The following is an 18218-nucleotide window of genomic DNA, read 5'->3' as shown; positions in this document are numbered from 1 at the left end:
CCGCACTCCTTCAGTCGTCCGAACGGATGAAAAGACACGCTGACAAAAAACGCCTGGATCCTCCACAATTTCGTCCTGGAGATAAAGTCTGGCTCTCATCTAAATACGTCCGACTCAAGATACCTTCTTACAAGTTAGGGCCTCGGTTCATCGGTCCTCTGGAGGTCATCAGTCAGATCAACCCGGTGGCCTATAAATTGAAACTCCCGGCCAACTTACGGATCCCTAACTCCTTCCATGTATCTCTCCTCAAACCTGTGGTACTTAACTCTTTTTCCAAGTCTACAGGTACGCCTCCTGCTCCGGTTTCTGCTGAGGACGAGTTTGAGGTAGAGAACATTCTTGCCACCAAAAGGGTAAGAGGAAAGACCTTTTTTCTAGTAGATTGGAAGGGGTTTGGTCCTGAGGAGAGAACGTGGGAGCCCCGGGAGAACATCCATGCCCCTCTTATCCTAGCTAAATTTCTGTCTGGCCTAAAAAAGGGGGGGCCTAAAGGGGGGGGTACTGTAGCACCGGCGTCCCTGCCCTCTGCTAGGCAGAGACGCTGTTCCCCTCACCTCTCTGCTCCGTGCCCGGCGTCCTCCTCCCGCTCTGCTGGCAGCGCACGCTCCTTCCCGGCCACTCCCTCTTAAAGGGGCCGCGCGCGCCGTCCTAAGGAGTCCCCGGCCAATGGCCGGAGGACTTCACCATATATAAGGCACCTCCTCCAAAATGGAGGTGCCCGAGCAATGTTGTTGCACTGTTCACTACTCTGCTTCAGCCCTCAGGTCCCGTTGCCAGTTACCTGCCAGATACCTGACAGATTCCTGCCAGCTTGCTGTCTTATTCCTGCCTGATTATCTGTTACCTGCCTGCTAGTCTGAGGTCTGACGGTCTGCCTTACTACTCCTGTCAGTCTGTCTAAGGACCAGCCTGTCCGCTCACCTGGGAGCGCACTTCAGCCACCTGCCTGCTTGCCTGAGGTCCGACAGTCTGCCTTCCAACTCCTGTCAGTCTGTCTATGGACCAGCTTGCCTGCTCACCTGGGAGCACACATCTGCTACCTGCCTGCTAGCCTACCTGGAGGCTCCGCCGCCACGTGCTGTGACCACCTGCCTGTCCAGTGACTCCTGCCCGCTCACCTGGGAGCGCTCATCTGCTGCCCGTCTGCTAGCCTACCTGGAGGCTCTGCCGTCACGTGCTGTGACCACCCGCCTGTCCAGAGACTTCTGCCCGCTCACCTGGGAGCGCTCATCTGCCGCCTGTCTGTTGGTCTTCCTGGAGGCTCCGCCGTCACATGCTGTGACCACCCGTTCATCCAGAGACTCTCGCCTGCTCACCTGGGAGCTCACGTCTATCATCAGCCGCCACAGGTCGAACCAACCCTTTACCCAGAGACTGCCCCGGTCACTTGCCGTGACCATCTGCCCGTTCTTTCAGAGACTGCCCCGGTCACTTGCCGTGACCATCTGCCCGTTCATTCAGAGACTGCCCCAGTCACTTGCCGTGACCATCTGCCCGTTCATTCAGAGACTGCCCCGGTCACTTGCCGTGACCATCTGCCCGTTCATCCAGAGACTGCCCCGGTCACTTGCCGTGACCTCCAGCCCGTTCACTCAGAGACTGTCCCAGTCACCTGCTGTGACTTCCTGCCCGTCTTCCCTGGTCGCCACCCGCTCCCTTACAAGGACCGCCCCCTTGTATAGTAGCTCAGAGGTTCCGCCTCCCAGACCCGTTACATCAGGTAATGTGGAAAAATATTGTTCTCACTTCCGTAGGTGGTCTGCCCAGGTGGGGTGGAACGATTCAGCTTTGAAAAGCTTGTTTCTTGCAGGGCTAGGTGAAAGGGTTAAGGATTTACTGATTGCTTATCCCACACCAGGAAACTTGCAGGAGGCAATGCAATTAGCTATACGGGTGGACAGGAGACTGCGTGCAAGGGTTAATGAGAGCAAATCCTGTGCTATGTCAGCTCCAAGTCCTGAGAGGGTCTGTGCTGACAAAGGAGAGCCGATGGAGATTGGGGCGATGGCACCCCGCTCTCAGGAAAAAGACCGCAGGCTTTCTGAAGGCTTGTGCTTCTATTGCGGAAATTCTGGTCATTTTATTAAGAACTGTGTGCTTCGTATGAAGAAAGAAAAAAAAATGGTCAGTCATGCACGTATTGCCTGTTTAAATTCTAAGGCAGTATTCCTATCTGCCACTACTGCTGCTCAGGATGAATTAATTGAATTTCGGGTATTTGTGGATTGTGGTTCTACTCTGAATGTGATTGATGGGGGATTCTTAGAAAAACTTAGATTAGAACCTAAAACTTTGTCATCCCCTATTGCTGTGGTTTCTGTCGATGGCTCTCCCTTGAAGAGTGTTACTCATAAGGTCTGTGATTTTCCCCTCACTATTAATGGTATTCATCAAGAGATTTTGGATTTGGTGGTATTGGATAATTTGCCTTCTCCAGCAATATTGGGGTTGCCTTGGTTAAAATTGCACAATCCTGTACTGGATTGGTCTACCAATGAAATTAAGTCCTGGAGCCCTAAGTGTTATGACAAGTGTTGTAACGGACGTATTGCTGCGGTGGAAAAAGGGGAATTACCTGTACCTATTCAGGATTTTTGGAGAGTTTTTTCTGAGGAGTAGTCACAAATTTTGCCTCCCCATAGAGACTATGATTGTACCATTGAATTTGTCCCTGGAGCGACTCTTCCTAAAAGTCGTTTATTTAATCTTACTATTCCTGAGAAAAAGGCTTTGGAGGAATACATACAGACAAGCTTGGCCTCCGGTCACATTAGGCCTTCCAAGTCTCCTGTGGCTGTTGGATTTTTTTTTGTTAAAAAAAAGGACGGCGGTTTACGTCCTTGTCTGGACTTTCGTGAGATTAATAAAATTACTGTACGTAATCCTTACCCACTGCCATTGATTCCTGATTTGTTTAACCAGTTAGAGGGGGCCAAGTGGTTCTCTAAAATTGATCTCCGGGGGGCATACAATTTGTTGCGCATGAAGGAGGGTGATGAATGGAAGACTGCGTTTAACACTCCTGTGGGTCATTTTGAGAATCTGGTTATGCCTTTTGGTCTTACCAATAGTGTTGAGCCACCCCCGCAGTGTTCGAGTTCGGTTCGGTTCGTCAAACACCCGTGTGTTCGCCGAACTGTTCGTCGAACTGTTCGTCGAACACCTTCGAACACCGTTAAAACCAATGGCAGGCAAACAAAAACACATAGAAACACATAGAAAACACCTTCAAAGGTGTCCAAAAGCTGACAAACTGCTCAGAAGACACAACTAACACATGGAAAAGTGAGGGGCCAAGTGGTTCTCTAAAATTGATCTCCGGGGGGCATACAATTTGTTGTGCATGAAGAAGGGTGATGAATGGAAGACTGCTTTTAACACTCCTGTGGGTCATTTTGAGAATCTGGTGATGCCTTTTGGTCTTACCAATGCTCCAGCATTTTTTCAGAATCTTATTAATGACATCCTTAGACTTTTAATCGGTAAAAATGTGGTTGTGTATTTGGATGACATTCTGATTTATTCGCCTGATCTGCAGTCTCATTGGCGGAGCGTACGTGAGGTATTACAGTTATTAATGGACAATTCGCTTTTTGCTAAGCTGGAGAAATGTGAGTTCGCTGTACAGAGAATTAGTTTTTTGGGCTACATTATCTCCAGTGAAGGTTTTGAGATGGACCCGGTTAAAGTTCAAGCTGTGCAGGAATGGCCTAGGCCTATTGGTTTGAAATCGATACAGAGGTTTTTGGGTTTCGCCAATTATTACAGAAAATTCATAAAAAAATTTTCTATTATTGTCAAACCGCTGACCGATCTCACCAGGAAAGGTGCTAATGCGGTTCAGTGGACTTCTGAGGCCATTGAAGCTTTTGTGATTCTAAAGGAGAGGTTCACCTCTGCTCCCATCCTTATGCAGCCTGATGTGACTAAGCCGTTTTTGGTTGAGGTTGATGCTTCTTCGGTGGGGGTCGGTGCGGTGTTGTCTCAGGAAAACAAGGATGGAGTACATCCCTGTGCCTTTTTTCCAAAAAATTTTCTGAGACTGAACTTAATTACGATATTGGTAATCGGGAATTGCTGGCGATTAAACTCGCATTTGAACACTGGCGTCACCTCTTGGAAGGTGCTGAATTTCCCATTCAGGTTTTCACTGATCATAAAAATCTGATCTATCTTGATGCTGCCAAGCGCTTGAATGCCCGTCAGGCTAGGTGGGCACTTTTTTTCTCGCGGTTTAATTTTTCCGTTACTTACATCCCGGGAACCAAGAATGTTAAAGCGGATGCTTTGTCTCACAGCTTTTCTGCCATGGTCGGTGTTGAGGAGGAAGAGGAGAGCATTTTACAAGAAGGTGTTGTGATTGCTGCTTTGGACTCCGTTTTGGAAGATGAGATTCTTAAAGCTCAGGAGAATGCCCCATCTAACACTCCCCATGGGAGGTTGTTTGTGCCTAGGACCTTTTAAGAGAGATTTGTTTGTTGAGTGTCATGAGTCTCGGTTGGCAGGTCATCCAGGAATTTCTGAGACCAAGAGACTTGTGGGTCGCAGTTTTGGGTGGCCTGGATGGCAGAAGGAAGTCTGCTGCGGGGTTGCTTTGCCCTCTGGAGGTTCCTAGTGCACCTTGGACACATCTGGCTATGGACTTTATTACTGACCTTCCCCCCTCTGAAGGTTTCACGGTCATCTGGGTGGTCGTGGACCGTTTTAGCAAGATGTGTCACTTGGTTCCCTTCATCAAACTGCCTTGCGCTAAGACACTCGCTAAGGCCTTTGTCAAGGAAATTGTCAGACTACATGGTGTTCCTACTGACATTGTTTCTGATAGGGGACCTCAGTTCGTGGCTCGTTTTTGGCGTTCCTTTTGTGACAGGTTGGGAGTTCATTTGTCGTTTTCATCCGGATATCATCCTGAGTCTAATGGCCAGACAGAAAGGAAGAACCAGGATGTTGAGAAGTTCTTGCGTTGTTTTGTGGCAGACAATCAAGAGGGGTGGTCTGAGTTTCTGCCACTTGCTGAATTTGCTCTTAACAACCATACATCCTCTTCTGCTGGGTGTTCGCCTCTTTTTTGTTGTTCTGGGAGACATCCGTCTTTTGGGTCATTCTCCAAATTGGTTTCGGCTGTGCCTGAGGAGGAGAGTTTTTCCGGTGATTTGGAGAGAGTTTGGACGGATGTGCGTGGTAATCTTCAGGAGGCTAACAATAAATCTAAGAGGTACTTTGATAGGAAACGGCAAGAGGTTTTGTTTTCTGCTGGTGACATGGTTTGGTTGTCCTCTACGAATCTGTGATTGAGGATTCCTCCTAAAAAATTGGGTCCCAAGTGTTATGTTCTGCTACCAAAGCTAAGGAAAGAGAGGAGATCTGTCCCTACTATAGGACTCAGCTGAATCCCTACGATGTAACAGGGAACCTGATCCTGCGATCAGACCTGCTAAAGTCCTAATCTAGTCTGTACGAAGACCTATAGATGTGGGGAGGGAATCCCTACAAGTACTAAGGACTGGGAGGAATATGGGACACCTCCTAACAGAAATAGTAGCAGACAGACGAACAAACAAAATAGATAGAACATAGAGGTCCGTAGACCAAGCAAACTAACAGAGTTAGATACAGAGCACAGGCTAGCTAGAAAGTAGATATACAATGAAGTCCAGCAAAGCCAGAAGGGTGGAGCAGGATTAAATAGGCCAACAAGGTCATGTGACCAGCAAAGGAAAAAAAAACCTAACAGCAAGGTTCTAACAGTACCCCCCCTTCTAAGAGGATCCTCCGGATCCCCTAGGACCAGGCTTATCAGGAAATCTCCTGTGAAACGCTCTGATAAGTCTGGACGCGGAAACGTCATCTGACCTCACCCAAGAGTTATCCTCGGGTCCGAAACCTTTCCAGGCCACAAGATACTGCAAACTACCTCTATACCGTCTAGAGTCAAGGATGTGAGAAATTTCATATTCCCCGTCCTCCACCACCGGAGGAACAGAGGCAGAGGCGTCACCATCCGACACAACAGCTTTTTTTAACAGAGAGACATGAAAGACCGGATTAATTCTCCAGGAGGTAGGAACCTCCAACCTAACAGCAGATTGGTTGACAACCTGAAGCACCTTAAAGGGCCCTACAAACTTGGGACCCAATTTCTTAGAAGGAATCCTCAACCGCAGATTCCTAGAAGACAACCAAACCATGTCACCAACAGCGAACAAAACCTCCTGTCGTTTCCTATCAAAGTAGTCTTTAGATTTTCTGTTGGCCTCCTGAAGATTACCACGCACATCCGTCCAAACTCTTTCCAAATCACCGGAAAAATTCTCCTCCTCAGGCACGGCAGATCCCAACTTGGAGAACGACCCAAACGACGGATGTCTCCCAGAACAACAAAAAAAAGGCGAACAACCAGCAGAAGAAGATGTATGATTGTTCAGAGCAAATTCGGCAAGTGGCAGAAACTCAGACCACCCCTCTTGATTGTCTGCCACAAAACAACGCAAGAACTGCTCAACATCCTGGTTTTTCCTTTCTGTCTGGCCATTAGATTCAGGATGATATCCGGACGAAAACGACAAATGAATTCCCAACCTGTCACAAAAGGCACGCCAAAAACGAGCCACGAACTGAGGACCCCTATCAGAAACAATGTCAGTAGGAACGCCATGAAGTCTGACAATTTCCTTGACAAAGGCCTTAGCGAGAGTTTTAGCGCAGGGCAGTTTGACGAAGGGAACCAAGTGACACATCTTGCTAAAACGGTCCACGACCACCCAGATGACAGTAAAACCCTCAGAGGGGGGAAGGTCAGTTATAAAGTCCATAGCCAAATGTGTCCAAGGAGCACTGGGGACCTCCAAAGGACAAAGCAACCCCGCAGCAGGAGTATGTGAGGACTTAGATCTAGCACATATAGTACATTGGCGCACCCACTTAATGACTTCCTTCTGCCATCCAGGCCACCAAAAACTGCGACCCACCAGTCTCTTGGTCTCAGAGATTCCGGGATGACCTGCCAACCGAGATTCGTGACACTCAACAAACAAATCTCTCCTAAAGGTCCCAGGCACAAACAACCTCCCATGAGGAGTGTTAGATGGGGCATTCTCCTGAGCTTTAAGAATCTCATCTTCCAAAACGGAGTCTAAAGCAGCTATCACAACACCTTCTTGTAAAATGTTTTCCTCTTTCTCAGCACCGACTATGGGAGAAAAACTGCGAGACAAGGCATCCGCCTTAACATTCTTAGTACCAGGGATGTAAGTAACGGAGAAATTAAACCGCGAGAAAAACAGTGCCCACCTAGCCTGACGGGCATTCAGGCGCTTGGCAGCATCAAGATATATCAGATTTTTATGATCCGTAAGAACCTGAACGGGAAATTCCGCACCTTCCAAGAAGTGGCGCCAGTGTTCAAATGCGAGTTTAATAGCCAATAATTCCCGATTACCAATATCGTAATTCAATTCAGTCTCCGAAAATTTTTTTGAAAAAAAGGCACAGGGATGTAATCCATCCCCGTTATCCTGAGACAATACTGCGCCAACCCCCACAGAGGAAGCATCAACCTCAACCAAAAACGGCCTAGTAACATCAGGCTGCATAAGGATGGGAGCAGAGGTGAACCTCTCCTTGAGATACACAAAAGCTTCAATGGCCTCAGAAGACCACTGAACCGCATCAGCACCTTTCCTGGTGAGATCAGTCAAAGGTTTGACAATACTAGAAAAATTTTTTATGAATTTTCTATAGTAATTGGCGAAACCCAAAAACCTCTGTATCGATTTCAAACCAATAGGCCTAGGCCATTCCTGCACAGCCTGAACCTTAACCGGATCCATCTCAAAACCTTTGCTGGAGATAATGTAGCCCAAAAAACTAATTCTCTGTACAGCGAACTCACAGTTCTCCAGCTTAGCAAAAAGCGAATTGTCCATTAATAACTGTAATACCTCACGCACGCTCCGCCAATGAGACTCCAGATCCGGCGAATAAATCAAAATGTCATCCAAATACACAACCACATTTTTACCGATCAAAGGTCTAAGGATGTCATTAATCAGATTCTGAAAAAATGCAGGAGCATTAGTAAGACCAAAAGGCATAACCAGATTCTCAAAATGACCCACAGGAGTGTTAAAAGCAGTCTTCCATTCATCACCCTCCTTCATGCGCAACAGATTGTATGCCCCCTTAAGGTCAATTTTAGAGAACCACTTGGCCCCCAATAACTGGTTAAACAGATCAGGAATCAATGGCAGTGGGTAAGGATTGCGTACCGTAATTTTGTTAATCTCACGAAAATCCAGACAAGGACGTAAACCGCCGTCCTTTTTTTTTACAAAAAAAAATCCAACCGCCACAGGAGACTTAGAAGGCCTAATGTGACCGGCGGCCAAGCTTGTCTGTATGTATTCCTCCAAAGCCTTCCTCTCAGGAATAGTAAGGTTAAATAAACGACTTTTAGGAAGAGTCGCTCCAGGGACAAATTCAATAGAACAATCATAGTCTCTATGGGGAGGCAAAACCTGCGATTCTTTCTCAGAAAAAACTCTCCAAAAATCCTGAATAGGAACAGGCAATTCTCCCCTATCCAAAGCTGCAATACGCCCGTTACAACACTTGTCATAACATTTATGGCTCCAGGATTTAATTTCACTGGTAGGCCAATCCAGTACAGGATTGTGAAATTTTAACCAGGGCAAACCCAATATTACTGGAGAAGGCAAGTTATTCAACACTACCAAATCCAATTTCTCATGGTGAACACCATTAATAGTGAGAGGAAATTCACAGACCTTGAGAGTAATATTCTTCAAAGGGGAACCATCCACAGAAACTACAGCAATGGGGGATGATAAAGGTTCGGGTTTTAAATTGAGTTTTTCCATGAATCCCCCATCAATTACATTCAGTGTAGACCCGCAATCAACAAACACCCGAAATTCCATCAATTTTTCCTGAGCAATCGTGGAAGCAGCTAAAAATACACCCTTGGAATTTAAACAGGCAATACGGGCGTGACTGACCATTTTTTTTTCTTTCTTCATACGAAGCTCACAGCCTTTAATCAAATGACCAGATTTTCCGCAATAGAAACACAAGCCTTCCGAAAAACGACGGTCTTTTTCTTGAGAGCGAGGTGCCACCGATCCAATCTCCATCGGTTCACCACTGTTAGTACACACATAATCATAACCAGAAACTGACATAGCAGAGGATTTGCTCTCATTAACCCTAGCACGCAGTCTTCTATCCACCCGTATAGCTAATTGCATAGCCTGTTGCAAATCCTCAGGTGTAGGATAAGCAATTAGCAGGTCTTTAACCCTTTCACTGAGCCCAGCAAGAAATAGACTTTTCAGAGCAGAATCGTTCCACCCTGTTTGAGTGGACCAACGACGAAAATGTGTACAATATTTTTCTACATTACCTGATCCCTGTTTTAAACGTCTCAACTCAGTCTCAGCTGATGCCACACGGTCAGGATCATCATATAATAGTCCTAAAGCAGAAAAAAAACTATCCACAGATCTGAAGCATGTATCACTAGGTTGCAAAGAAAAGGCCCACTCCTGAGGCTCTTTGCGCAAAAGTGACATTATGAACCCTACGCGCTGGGATTCATCCCCAGAGGACTTAGGTCTCAAACGAAAATACAATAAGCAAGCATTTTTAAATGAAAAAAATTCTCGGTGTTCACCAAAAAATAAATCCGGCAAACATACCTTAGGCTCCAAGAAATGTGCTCCAGGACAGTTACTCACGTGCTGACGGAGCTCGGCCACCTCCAGAGAGAGTCCCTGCAGGCGATGAACCAAATCCTGAACCGACACCATGATGGAACAAAAAAAATCTTTCCTAAGAGAATTTGCAGGCTGGACTTACTGTTATGTTCTGCTACCAAAGCTAAGGAAAGAGAGGAGATCTGTCCCTACTATAGGACTCAGCTGAATCCCTACGATGTAACAGGGAACCTGATCCTGCGATCAGACCTGCTAAAGTCCTAATCTAGTCTGTACGAAGACCTATAGATGTGGGGAGGGAATCCCTACAAGTACTAAGGACTGGGAGGAATATGGGACACCTCCTAACAGAAATAGTAGCAGACAGACGAACAAACAAAATAGATAGAACATAGAGGTCCGTAGACCAAGCAAACTAACAGAGTTAGATACAGAGCACAGGCTAGCTAGAAAGTAGATATACAATGAAGTCCAGCAAAGCCAGAAGGGTGGAGCAGGATTAAATAGGCCAACAAGGTCATGTGACCAGCAAAGGAAAAAAAAACCTAACAGCAAGGTTCTAACACCAAGTTCGTAGGGCCCTTTAAGGTGCTTCAGATAGTTAACCAATCTGCTGTTAGGTTGGAGGTTCCTACGTCCTGGAAGATTAACCCGGTGTTTCATGTTTCTCTGTTGAAAAAAGCTGATGTGTCGGTTGGTGACGCCTCTGCCACTGTTCCTCCGGTGGCGGAGGACGGGGAATATGAAATTTCCCGCATCCTAAATTCTAGACGGTATAGAGGGAATTTGCAGTATCTCGATGCTTGGAGGGTTTCGGACCCGAGCATAACTCATGGGTGAGGGCGGATGATGTTTCTGCTTCCAGACTTGTCAGAGCGTTTCACAGAAGGTTTCCTGATAAGCCCGGTCCTAGGGGATCCGGAGGATCCTCTTAGAAGAGGGGGTACTGTTAGAACTCTCCTGTTAGGTTTTTTCTAGTTTGCTGGTCACATGACCATTTTTGTCTATTTAATCCGGCTCCGCCCTCTTGGCCTTGCAGGACTTCATTGTATTTTCTACTCTTGAGCTAGCTTGGTACTCTGTTACCTTTCTCTGTTAGTTTTGCTAGGTCTTCTGACCTCTATGTTCTATGTTGTGTGTTTGTCTTTTACTGCTACAATTTCTGCTAGGAGGTGTCCAACTTTATCCCAGTCCCTAGTTCTTGTAGGGATCCCTCCCTTGCATCTGTAGGTCTCCGTACAGACTAGCCGAGGACTTTAGCGGGTCTGATCGCAGGATCAGGTTCCCCGTTACATCGTAGGGATCCAGTTTAGTTCTATTGTAGGGACAGATCTCCTGTCTTTCCTTAGTGCTTGTAGCAGATCATAACAGTCAGAAGAAGGCGCTTCTATGAACGCGCCATTTTCTGGGGTGGCTGCTTACTGCAATTTGCAGCGGGGGTGGGGGCCCAGAAAGCTTGGGCCTCCCTGCGCTGCGGATTCCAGCCCCCAGCTGCCTAGTTGTACCTGGCTGGACACAAAAATAGGGCGAAGCCCCACGTATGTTTTTTAAATTATTTCATGAAATTCATGAAATAATAATAAAAAAAAAAGAGTTACCTATATTGTTGTGTCCGGCCAGGTACAAATAGGCATCTGGTAGTTGGGGGCAGCCTGTTCCTGGATGCTGTACCAGGCTGGCATAGAAAAATATGGCAAAGCCCACGTCAAAATTTTTGGGAAAAATTAATTAAAAAATAATAAAAAAAAAATAATAATTTAGGGACTAGAGATGAGCGTTGTTCTACTCGAACTGTTCGCCAATCTCAAATTCGAGCTGTTTTGGGCGGTGTTCGAGCCGTTCGGCGAACACGAACAATTTGAGAAAAATTCGGCTGTTCGAGGTTATGTTCGATAACTGTTCGTGCACCAAAATCATAACTGGATTTTTTCTCAGTAATGATGAAAATTAATGTTAATACGCAGTTTGAGTGTACAGCGGGGTGGGGGGAGGGGCAGGGGATGGATCTCTGCAGGAACAATGAAGATCTCCATTTTTTTTTTCTCTTTCCCGCATTTACAGTGGGGAGGTGCAATCTGTCAGCCTATCAGCAGCGCACACACGGAGCGAAGTGCTTTTTTTCACACAAGCAAGGGCATGTGTCATTGGCAGTGTATGTCACATGTCCTTGCCCTATAAGACCAAGCCATTTTCCCCGTCGCCACCATTTTCTCACTGCTGCAGCTACGTGTTAGACGGCACCGCTGTTGCTGTGTGCGCTATACCTTGTTAATTTCAAGCCAATTTTCGCACAAATCTACAGATAGCTTGGGAGTAGGGAATAGTTGTGATTGCAGTCCTTTTAAGGACTAGGTTACAGCATTTCCTACGACTTTTATCAGGCAGGTCTGTGCTCTTAAATAGATAGATTGTGGGAGTAAAGACTAATTGTAATTGGAGTCCTTTTCAGGACTAGGTTACATCAGTTCCTATCAGTTTTTGCCAGGCAGGTCTGTGCCAGTGCTGTGCAAGTTTTTTTCACAGCATTTGGCTGAATCTAGCAAAGCTAATCCTTTTTGGCCTAGTGCAGAGTGTGTTAGTCAGTGGAGTAGCCTATTTGTGTTGCAAGATATACCACCTGTGTATAGAATAAGAATTTTTTTACTGCACCTAGTGAAGTAAAATCTTTTGGGCAAAGCATCATTCTATTAGTCCATCTATACTGACCTCCATCAGGTTGCAAAATGAATATAATTTTTTTCTGCATCTAGCTCTGAAAAAATATTGGGCTTCTAGCTGTGTGTGGGACTTGTTGTATTAGTCCATCTATACTGACCTCCATCAGGTTGCAAACTGAATATATTTTTTTCTGCATCTACCTCTGAAAAAATATTGGGCTTCTAGCTGTGTGTGGGACTTGTTCTATTAATCCATCTATACAGACCTCCATCAGGTTGCAAACTGAATACATTATTTTCTGCATCTACCTCTGAAAAAATATTGGGCTTCTAGCTGTGTGTGGGACTTGTTTTATTAGTCCATCTATACTGACCTCCATCAGGTTGCAAACTGAATATATTTTTTTCTGCATCTACCTCTGAAAAAATATTGGGCTTCTAGCTGTGTGTGGGACTTGTTCTATTAATCCATCTATACAGACCTCCATCAGGTTGCAAACTGAATATATTTTTTTCTGCATCTACCTCTGAAAAAATATTGGGCTTCTAGCTGTGTGTGGGACTTGTTGTATTAGTCCATCTATACTGACCTCCATCAGGTTGCAAACTGAATATATTTTTTTCTGCATCTACCTCTGAAAAAATATTGGGCTTCTAGCTGTGTGTGGGACTTGTTCTATTAATCCATCTATACAGACCTCCATCAGGTTGCAAACTGAATACATTTTTTTCTGCATCTACCTCTGAAAAAATATTGGGCTTCTAGCTGTGTGTGGGACTTGTTTTATTAGTCCATCTATACTGACCTCCATCAGGTTGCAAACTGAATATATTTTTTTCTGCATCTACCTCTGAAAAAATATTGGGCTTCTAGCTGTGTGTGGGACTTGTTCTATTAATCCATCTATACAGACCTCCATCAGGTTGCAAACTGAATATATTTTTTTCTGCATCTACCTCTGAAAAAATATTGGGCTTCTAGCTGTGTGTGGGACTTGTTGTATTAGTCCATCTATACTGACCTCCATCAGGTTGCAAACTGAATATATTTTTTTCTGCATCTACCTCTGAAAAAATATTGGGCTTCTAGCTGTGTGTGGGACTTGTTGTATTAGTCCATCTATACAGACCTCCATCAGGTTGCAAACTGAATATATTTTTTTCTGCATCTACCTCTGAAAAAATATTGGGCTTCTAGCTGTGTGTGGGACTTGTTGTATTAGTCCATCTATACTGACCTCCATCAGGTTGCAAACTGAATATATTTTTTTCTGCATCTACCTCTGAAAAAATATTGGGCTTCTAGCTGTGTGTGGGACTTGTTCTATTAATCCATCTATACAGACCTCCATCAGGTTGCAAACTGAATATATTTTTTTCTGCATCTACCTCTGAAAAAATATTGGGCTTCTAGCTGTGTGTGGGACTTGTTGTATTAGTCCATCTATACTGACCTCCATCAGGTTGCAAACTGAATATATTTTTTTCTGCATCTACCTCTGAAAAAATATTGGGCTTCTAGCTGTGTGTGGGACTTGTTCTATTAATCCATCTATACAGACCTCCATCAGGTTGCAAACTGAATACATTTTTTTCTGCATCTACCTCTGAAAAAATATTGGGCTTCTAGCTGTGTGTGGGACTTGTTTTATTAGTCCATCTATACTGACCTCCATCAGGTTGCAAACTGAATATATTTTTTTCTGCATCTACCTCTGAAAAAATATTGGGCTTCTAGCTGTGTGTGGGACTTGTTCTATTAATCCATCTATACAGACCTCCATCAGGTTGCAAACTGAATATATTTTTTTCTGCATCTACCTCTGAAAAAATATTGGGCTTCTAGCTGTGTGTGGGACTTGTTGTATTAGTCCATCTATACTGACCTCCATCAGGTTGCAAACTGAATATATTTTTTTCTGCATCTACCTCTGAAAAAATATTGGGCTTCTAGCTGTGTGTAGGACTTGTTCTATTAATCCATCTATACAGACCTCCATCAGGTTGCAAACTGAATATATTTTTTTCTGCATCTACCTCTGAAAAAATATTGGGCTTCTAGCTGTGTGTGGGACTTGTTGTATTAGTCCATCTATACTGACCTCCATCAGGTTGCAAACTGAATATATTTTTTTCTGCATCTACCTCTGAAAAAATATTGGGCTTCTAGCTGTGTGTGGGACTTGTTCTATTAATCCATCTATACAGACCTCCATCAGGTTGCAAACTGAATATAATTTTTTCTGCATCTAGCTCTGAAAAAATATTTGGCCTTCTAGCAGTGTTTGGGACTTTCTCTATTAGTCCATCTATACTGACCTCCATCAGGTTGCAAATTGAATATAATTTTTTTCTGCATCTAACCCAGCCAATAGTTTTGGCCTAATACCACAGTTTGGCCACTCAGCTCTGCTCGGTTCCCATCCATTGTTTTTTTGTGCAAACAACTCCAGAGTTGTGAATTAGTTAACCACCAAAATGAGTGGAAAAAGGCCTGCTGCTGGTGGAAAGGGGAATAGGCGTGTTGGGAAGGGGAAAAAAGGTTGTGTCCGTGGGGTAGGTGTTAAAGCAACAGTAACATCTGCAGAAGAAAGACCATCTTCCAGCCAAACTAAAATGTCTACTTCTTTTAGCGGACAATGTGATAAGATCCCTTTCTTACGGCCACGCCAATCGCTACAAATTCCAGATGAGGCACAAAAACAGCAGGTGCTTCAACGGATATCAAGTGCTCCTTTAAGTGGGCTCTCCTCCACATCAACTTCAACATCACAAATACTCCAATCCTCAAAGGTGTCACCCCAATCGCACTTGCTTCCTCACAGCTCCCAAATCTCCAGCTGCCCGTCTGAGTATGAGGTAGAACAGATGGTTGAGTCTGCAGAGCTGTTTACTCATACTATAGCCTGGGAATCAGAGGTTGACTCCAGCGCTTCTGTGAATCCAGACGAGGAAATGATCTGCACTGATGCCCAGAATCTTTATGAGTTGGATCCAGGACCAGACGCAGAAGGTTCTGACCATAATGTAGACCCTCATTCCCAAACTGTAACTCCTGTTGGTGGAGACAATGAGGAAGACGATGATAAGACTCAAATACCTGATTGGAGCGACAACTTTAGTTTTTTGTCAGGGCAGGAACAGGTTGGCTCTGAAGACGACGGGTGTGATAACGCACAGGGTGATGATGATGAGGTTGGAGATCCCACTTACTGTCAACCCACAGTCAGCCAAGAGATGAGGTCAGCAGAGGAGGTGGAGGAAGATGCTAGTGACGACGAGGTCAGGTTGCGCCTTCCTGGACAGAGACGTAGTACTGGAAGCACGTCAACAACTGCATCCTCAAACACAACTCTGCCTCTCACCACAAGTCGTGGTGGCTCTTCAGGTCGCATGGGTGCTAAGCCTTGCATAGCCTGGGCATTTTTTCAGATCGATAAAGATGACCCAACTCGTGTTATCTGTAACATTTGTCAGCAAAAGCTAAGTAGAGGCCAAAAAATACATAGTTTGAGTACTTCATGCATGAACCGGCACATGGACATGAAGCATAAGTTGCAGTGGGAAGCTCAGTGTGCTACAATGCGGCCTAGCCAGCCGGGCCAACCACCGTCTGCCATATCTTGTGCATCCGCGGCCTCTTCATCCTCTGTGACTGGGGGGACAGCAGTCACACCTGTTTTGGGGCGCAGACCTGCCACCTCTTTACCCGCAACAGCCAGCGTGATTGGCAAGTCATCATTTTCTTTGGAGGTGGTAACACCAGCTGGTGTTGAGCGCTTTCCGACATCGATAGCACCACCTTTGGATCAAGGCAACCTAACATGTCCGCCTGCATCTTCCTCACAGACCGGCAGTTTGCCGGGGACACCCTTATCAACCCCGTCTAAGCACAATAGCCAGCCCTCGGTCCCTCAGATGTGGACAAGTAAAAGACCATTTCCTCCTAGCCATGAGAAAGCTAAGAGGTTGAATTTCACCATCTGCAAGTTCTTGGCTACAGAAATGCTGCCTTTCCGCCTGGTGGACACAGAGGATTTTCGAGACCTTATGTCCGTCGCAGTGCCCCAGTACCAGATGCCCAGTCGGCACTACTTCTCAAAGAAAGGTGTGCCTGCGCTCCACCAGCATGTCGCACACAATATCACTGCTTCTTTGAGAAACTCTGTGTGTGACAGGGTGCATTTCACCACAGACACTTGGACGAGTAGGCATGGACAGGGGCGTTACATGTCGCTGACTGGGCACTGGGTAACTATGGTGACAGCAGGACAAGGGGCTGCTGTCCAAGTCTTGCCGTCCCCACGAGTTGTGCGTCAATCCTCTTTATGTCAAAGTTCTTCCACTGCTTCTGCCTCCTCAACCTCCTCTCGGTCTTCCACCTGCACCCAAAGCCTGTCTGGTAATGCCACAAGCTTTCTAACTGCGCAGAAGGGATCCTGCACACCTCCTTACTATGCTGGCAGTAGGGCTCAACGTCATCAGGCCGTTTTTACATTGAAATGTCTGGGAAATGTGAGTCACACAGCTGAGGAGTTGTGGTCAGCTCTGGAGAACCAATTTCATGAATGGTTGTCTCCACTGGACCTGAAACCAGGGAAGGCCGTGTGCGACAATGCTGCAAACCTGGGTGCGGCCCTTCGCCGGGGCAATGTCACACACGTGCCTTGTATGGCTCACGTGTTGAACCTGGTTGTCCAGCAATTTTTAGCCCACTATCCCAGACTAGATGGCCTTCTGCAGAGGGCACGGTCGCTGTGTGCTCACTTTCGCCGTTCGCATCCCGCAGCTCAGCGACTTACATCTCTACAGAAGTCGTTGGGCCTGCCACTTCACCGGCTAAAATGCGATGTGCCTACCCGGTGGAATTCAACTCTGCACATGTTGCAGCGACTGTGGCAGCACCGACAAGCCCTGGTGCAATACGTTCTGACGTATAGCCTGGGCCAACGAGATCCAGAGGTGGGGCAAATCACGCTGGAGGAGTGGTCTCAGATCAGGGACCTATGCACCCTTCTGCACAGTTTTGAAATGGCGACGAAGATGTTTAGTGCTGACGATGCCATTATCAGCATGACTATTCCGGTGATTTACATGCTGGAGCACATGTTAAACAGAATTCGGAGTCAGGTGGTGGCACAAGAGGAGGTGGAGGAAGTAGAGGAGGAGGAGTTGTATGCGGAAGAGCTAAAATCTGCAAGGTCCAGACGGTCGGCAGCACCAAGGCAGCAGGCATGTGAGGGTGGGGGAGATGGTTTTACCAGGGCGCATGGTAGCAGATAAAACTAGTGAGGAAGGTGCAGGAGCCCAGGAAGAAGTGGAGGACGAACTGATGGAAGACTCATCAGATGAGGGAGACCTTGATCACATTTCTGTTGTGCGAGGTTGGGGGGAGAGGACAGAGGAAGGAAGCATGATTGTTACCTCGCCACCAACACAAGAGGGACTTGGTGCTCCTGGATGCGCAACACACATGAGTGCCTTCTTGCTGCACTACCTGCAACATGACCCTCGAATTGTGAGAATTAGAAATAATCCTGACTACTGGGTTGCCACACTGTTAGATCCCCGGTACAAAAGTAAATTTGCAGAAATTATTCCTGCCATAGAAAGGGATGCACGCATGCAGGAGTATCAGCAGAGACTGTTGCAGAATCTTACATGTGCTTTTCCACAAAATACCAGTGGTGCACGTAGTGAATCTCACAGTTCCAACTTGCCAACCGTGGGACCGTCAAGTGTTCAGCACTCAAACCGTAACAGAACCACAGTATCTGCTGGTAACATCAATTTTGCGGAATCATTTCACCACTTTTTTAGCCCA

The sequence above is a fragment of the Phyllobates terribilis genome, unplaced genomic scaffold (genome assembly GCF_046119375.1).
Source record: "Phyllobates terribilis strain yellow unplaced genomic scaffold, ASM4611937v1 Scaffold_2__4_contigs__length_985480577, whole genome shotgun sequence".
In the NCBI taxonomy this organism is placed as follows: Eukaryota; Metazoa; Chordata; class Amphibia; order Anura; family Dendrobatidae; genus Phyllobates; species Phyllobates terribilis.
This window is presented reverse-complemented; position numbering follows the sequence as displayed.